Source organism: Humulus lupulus, chromosome 3, assembly GCF_963169125.1.
Source record: "Humulus lupulus chromosome 3, drHumLupu1.1, whole genome shotgun sequence".
In the NCBI taxonomy this organism is placed as follows: domain Eukaryota; kingdom Viridiplantae; phylum Streptophyta; class Magnoliopsida; order Rosales; family Cannabaceae; genus Humulus; species Humulus lupulus.
The window spans coordinates 142,636,928-142,643,554 of NC_084795.1; positions in this window are offsets into that span (position 1 = coordinate 142,636,928).

Here is a 6,627-nt window from a genome sequence, read left to right on the forward strand (position 1 = left end):
GTAAAAAGGGAGTTGGCTTGGTGTTTCTGTCTACTATCACTCGCACCAAGTCATGTAGCCCCACTGTCCTAGGTTAACCTCCCACAAAACTCATAGTAATGTCTTCCCACTTCCACTCGGGAATACCCAAAGGCTATAGCAATCCCGCTGATCGGGGATGCTTAGCCTTCACCTGCTGATAGGTTAAACACTTGGCCACGTACTCCACTGCGTCCTTCTTCTTCCTAGGCCACCAATACAACATCTATAGATCCTGATACATATTCATGGTGCCTGGATGGAGTGAGTATGGTGTAGTATGGGATTCATCAAGTATCTCTCGTCTAATACCCACATCTATCGGAACACAAATTCCACCCCTATACCGTAGTAAACGTGTACGTGACTCTTAATCACATATCTTAAACATAAAACATCAAGAATCTTACTGAAGCTACCATCCCAATTCAACAGTAATTCATCACCCAAAATTTAGTCCAATTCCACCCTAATAATCTAAATTTCTATCAAACCAAAGACAAGACCTCTACCTCAATTATAGCTTGAATCCTCAAAAACTTTTTTCCCTCTACCAACTTATTTTCCTTCTTAAGTTTTAATTCCAAACTTTTCCCAGCTTAACCCAAACCTTTCTCCTTCAATTTCCCTTCAGCTTCAAAGTATAGGAGAGATAGAGAGAGAGAATTTGTATAAGAGGAAAGAGAGAGAGAGAGAGAGAGAGAGTTGAGGACATTCTTGCAACGTCCCAAATTTGAGGACGTTATGACTAGGTCTTACCGCTCAGGCTCGGGGCTAGGAGTCGTGCTCAAGATTGATTTGTGTTGTCAGCTCGAGACACCAGATAAGAGAACTGATTGTACCCGTAATACTATGTGGTGTGTTGTACTGTATGTATTTTTTATAGTTGTTTTGTCATACATGGGATCATGACTGGTCGACAAGGGGTCGAGATCGGCGTTAAGCATGTTGAATGCAGGTTTCCAGGGCGAGACCCTCATGGGTGTTGTAAACACCCGTTCAGCTAGGACCGTGGAGCCGGGAGCGGCAAGGGGTCGAGATCAGCGTTAAGCATGTTGAATGCTAGTCGCCAAGGTGAGACCCTCAAGGGTGTTTTACACACTTGTTTGGCTGGGACCACGAACTTGGTGCCTAGTAATGCACCCCGATCGGTGAAGGCTGTTGTTGTAGTATTGAGTTGCTATGTTATTATAGTGTTGTATTATTATGTTATCGTGTTATCTTATTGTATTGGGTTATTGTACTACCGTGTTATGGTAATGTTGTGTTATTGTATTGATGTACTATTAGGTTGTTATGCTACTGTGCTCTTGAGTTGTTCTACTACTATGTCATTGTGCATTCTAATAGGATCTGGTATCTGTTTATTGCTATGATTAAGTATGTTTTGTTGTGGTATATTGTGATTGTATGTTGTGCTTTAAGTTCTCTTGCTGGGCCTCAGCTCACGGGTGCTCTATGGTGCAGGTAAGAGCAAGGAAATTAGGTCGAACAACCATGAGTTGGAGGGCGTGGAGCGGTGTGTACATGTTTGGTCTACCTGGCCACCACGGCTGGGGTTATTTTAAGGAACACGCGGTAAACATTCAATTTTGTCACTTTGGTCAATTGCATTGTGCCTTTAGATTGTGAATGTATTTCAAAACAGTGTTTTGGGATCCCAATGTAACATTTTTACGAATTTCAATTAAAGACCAACTCTTTGTACTTAATGTTTGTTAAATGAGTCTTTATTTTTATTCAATCATACTTTTAACCTAAAACCTCGATTAGCGAGCTAATGGCACATTTCTAATTCACATGGTAACAGCTCTAAGGAAGTAGGGCGTTACAACTTGGTATGAGAGCATGCCAAGGTTTATGTTTCCTGGAGACTGACCAAACATGTACGCTCACTGCCAGAGACAAGCTCGACTCAGGGTTGGTATTAAATCCAATACTTGTTTAACTATTTATGTGAGTTACCTTATCTGCGAGAATAGGGAGCATGATGAATATGTATGTGTTTTGTGGAAATAGGGTTTGATGATTAATGCATGAGCATTATGGTTTTGTATTGTATTATGTGTATTATATGGCTATTGTGCTGATTGGCCTTTCTATGGCTTAGCATTGTATAAGAGTATCAGGGCTGGTTGGCTAGGTTTTCGGTAGCAGATAGATTTGGAAGTTTGGGTATCCAAGGCAGTCAATTGGATCAGGCAGTGTGAATGATGGCAGCTGAGACCAGAATCATCCATCGGCCCTGGGATTGGCGGCAGGTGTTTGTTGGCATACAGGCGGGATTGTAAAGGCAAGAAGAAGAGATTAGGTGATTGATACAATGGGTTCCATCAGGGAACGCTGCCCTGTGAGGGTTGGCAACTATGGCACCAGTTATGACCTAGCCTAATGGTGGAAATATATGGGAATTATTGTATGAAAGATTTCAAAAGTGTTAACCTCCAGTCTCTGAGGGAGGCTTGGATCCGTTTAAAGTTGAATAGTGGACAGGCATGGTTAGCCCCGTCTTCAGCTATATAGGAGTGAAAGGAAATGATAGAGTGGCTTGTGCCACGTACGTGTTGCAGGAGGATGCCCGAACGTGGTGGGAAGTTGTATCCTAGACTCAGAATATTGTCATGGTGGGTTGGAAGGAAACTCAGACATTGGTTCAACGAGAGGTACTACGGTGACACAATTTGAGTTGTCAAAGACCGATCAGTTTATGAACTCCGTTCAGAATAGTATGACAGTGACAATGTGTGTTAGTGAGCTTTCTGGATCGGCCAAATCTGTGTATGGTTTGGTGCCAATGGTTGTGGCCCAGAAGGAGCGATCTACTCAAGGATTGAACCCTGGGATGGCTAGAGTGTTAGGATCGCTCTAGTGTAGTAGATTGTTACCTATGCTTGGGCAGTAGGGAGGGCCCCTATTATAGAAGACGCAAGGGTCGAGACATGAAGTGAGAGTGTCATTGGGCGGAAAGCTCGGGCAAAGGTATCCTTGTTTGCAGGAGCAGGTAGGGGCGGAGGCCCAGTAACTATGAGAGAAAGACCTCTAATGGTTTTAGTTCTCTTGGTCCTGACACGAGAGTTCTTAGTGTTCAGGGCAGTCGTTAGGACGACAGTGTGGTCCGGAGGGGTTACATAGTATGCGTTAGGCACAGGAGACGTCATGTGGGAGAATACTGAGCAAAGGCATGTTATTGATGAAGAATGGTAGGGCACATCAAGGGGAATTGCCCGAAGATAAAGACAGAAGAACTAAAGAATACAGATAACCCTAACCCAGTTTGAGTGACTGTCTCGATGTGGTAAGACCCTAAGGCTATCCCCTCGAAGGCGAACGATTGACTTTTTAGTTCTTGTTCCTGTTTATAGAGTGAGCTGAATGAATTGGTGATGCGTATCTCTTGGGAGAGACATCGGGGTGGCACATGTAATATGGTTGTCATGCCATGGGGCTCAAAATTTTAGCATCTACTTCGGAAAATTGGTAGTAATTGATTGAGCTTATCTATGAGGTATACGAGGTGATCTTGAGTGGGGATTTTCCGGTCAAATAAGGGACAACCATGGATTGAAAAATAAGATGGTGACTTCTGAAGTTAAAAGAAAAGGACCCGATTGTAGTTGCATGTTGCCTAGTTGTTGAGGAAGATACCACTGAGGTTATATTAGATAGACCAGATGAATACCGGATTGGCCGATAAGGTTTTAGATGGATTCATGAGGATTCAATGGGATAATTTCCGCATTTAGGGAATTTAGTGTGCAACGGGATTAAAGCAGAGATAGAAGCGGTATTCGGGACGTTATGAGGTATGGCACTAGCTCAGCGAGAAGAATTAAGGTTTAGTTGAAGAAGTGTTTGACTTAAGGGTGATCAGACGGAGCATCTTATTATGGGGCACGTCAATATAGTTTGACGAAAAAAGGGCCAAGTCTACCAGGATATGTATCGCATATGGATAGTCAAGGAAGTGATTGTTAAGGATGGGTACCCACTATAAAGAATAAAGGTTTCATTACCTGATTGTGAGGATAGGACAATGTTTTCAAGAATTACCTTGGTGAGGATCAAGGCAAAAGACGTTTCAAGAATTGCCTATTACACTAAGTAGGATGTGATGGATTATTAGTGAAGACTTTTAAACTGACCAATGCTTCAGCGGCCCAGGTAAATTCAATAAGCAGAAAGTACATGGATGGTAAGGACAAGTCATATTCAAATTGATCAAGGATGATTCAGGTTACTCCTAATTACAAACAGAACATGAATAGTAACTTCATTGATAGTACCAAGGCTAGGGAAGCAATATTACAAGGTAAGGTTCTAAGAGGAAGAAGTTTTGATTTCTCCAGAGGACATTCAAGGTCATACTATGGGAGGTAATGGAATCATGTATGAGGTAATTAGGACAAAAATTGTAAGGAAATTGCCAAAGGAACGCCTTAGGGGCAAAAAGTATAGTGAAACCAGAGGGACACATCTACTACTACATGAGGCATCTTCGAGGACATCCACACTTTGACTGAGGTAACATTGGACATAAATTTGATCTAAATGGATGGTTGTGTACCAAATTTTCAGAAGTTGGTATAAAGATTGATTCACACGTCATGGTATTAGAGTTTGTATGTATGGACTGGTATAGGAGAATGATGTGACAGACATCATCCTTGCTTGGAATGTGGAGTTACGGTGCAGTATGTTATGAGTTAAGGTGTGCCCATGTGTAACTGAAAAAGTGATCGATTGCACCTCACAGTGGATGGCAAGTTGATAGTCATGTTGATTAACCACGGTTAGAATGAAGTAATGACTGAGTTTGATTTGGAACTTGCGGTTGCTAATTGGTAAATATATTCCTGTGAATGAACAGTGAAACATAGGAAGAGGATCTTGTAGGAAAGGTTAAGAATCCCACTACTTTGGAATAGATGAGTTAAGTTATATGGATCGAATGGGTGATCCAAAGGATACTGGCATTGAGGGGAAGATGTAGGATGAACCTTAAATCACCCCTTACGGTTATTGCATCCAGGAAGTTGAATGGATGTTGAGACTATACTTTGTATAACAGGAGGCGCACGGCCTTATCGTTTAGTAAACAAGAGATTATAATCAGAGGCCAGAAGGGCTATTATGATTCTAGTGTGTCTTGGAGTTAGTATAAAGGGATATGATTATGAACCCTAGGGGTGGACCGCCTTGGGTTACAAATGAGGTGAGTAAATGCGAATGTTGTGTGAGTGAGGTATCAAAAGAGGGAATGGTACGGGAGGAGATCGTACGTCTCCATTGGACACCAAGGGTGATAGTGTTAGATTGGAAGGACTCCTAGGTTCTGGAAAAAAAAAAGGGCTCCTAGAGTGACTCCAAGTAGAATATTGTGAGACAAATGAGAAGTGCTTACTCCAAAGATGAACCTAGGGACAGGAAGTACCCTAGCTCAAAAAAATTTTAAAGGACCAGTGAAATTGTTAAGAAACGTTAAAGGCAGGAGTGTCTGCGTTATTACAAGGACATGAGAATTCGCAACTCTAGATATGGGAACGTGGAGATATAGGATTGAGGACTTTGTACTCTCCGAGAATTATGAACTAACAAGGATAGGGCGGTTCAAAAAGAAAAGAGGATTTTTACTTTAGAGTTGACATATGTTGTGAGATCCTAATAGGGATTAGGTCAGGGGCCTATAGTTTGGCCTTACCCAAGTATGGGTTGAGGTTTACAAGATGTTACTGGTGCCAATGTTGAAGAAAGGGGTGACAAGTACAACCCTCAATTGGGTAAGGAGACCCTGGAAATTTAGTGGAACTTACTATGTAAGGAAAAGCCAGTGGAAATTGCAGGATTGATATTCCAAGGTATATGAATAAACTTTGAGGATGAAAATTTAATAGGAAGGGGATCGTTGTAACATCTCGAATTTGATAATTAAGGTTGAGTGCCTTGACTACAGTGCCTGGAAGGCCTAATTTCGATTATATGTGTGATGATGACTTATAAATGAATTATGTGGAAATGTGATTAGACATGCATGATTGTGTGTATTAAATATGCATGTAGGCCAATTTCTGTGAATAGGGGCATGTTTGTAGTTTTTGACCCGTTGAGGGCATAAACGTAAATATGTATGTGTTATGAGCAAGAACCCAATGTTACAGGGATATATTTGAGATGTGTGGTCCGAGACGATCCTAGGGAGCAGATTAGCAAAATAATCACAACGAGGTCAGATACCTGGCTCGGGGTGAGCTTTGGGTATTTTGAGAATTTGGCATGTGTCGGGGTTTACCGAGTAGTGGGTAATTATTAGTACTTATCTGGGTATGTCAGGATCAAATGGAATTTATTAGGAATACTCAAGGAATTATCGAGATGTGGCAAATGACAGGATTGCCCTTTGTGGCACTAAGACATTAAGGATGGATTTGGGGGTATTTTGGTCCTTTGGCCAAGGGATAGGCCTAACCATAGAAAGACTCAGCCATTCTTAATAAGTGTAGAACTTAAGGGAAACACTTAGAAGGAAAAATAAACAGAACTCCTCAGTTGTCCCTGACTCTCTCTCTCTCGGCTCTTTTTTCCTCTCTTGATGGCTTAGGAAGTTTTGGAGAA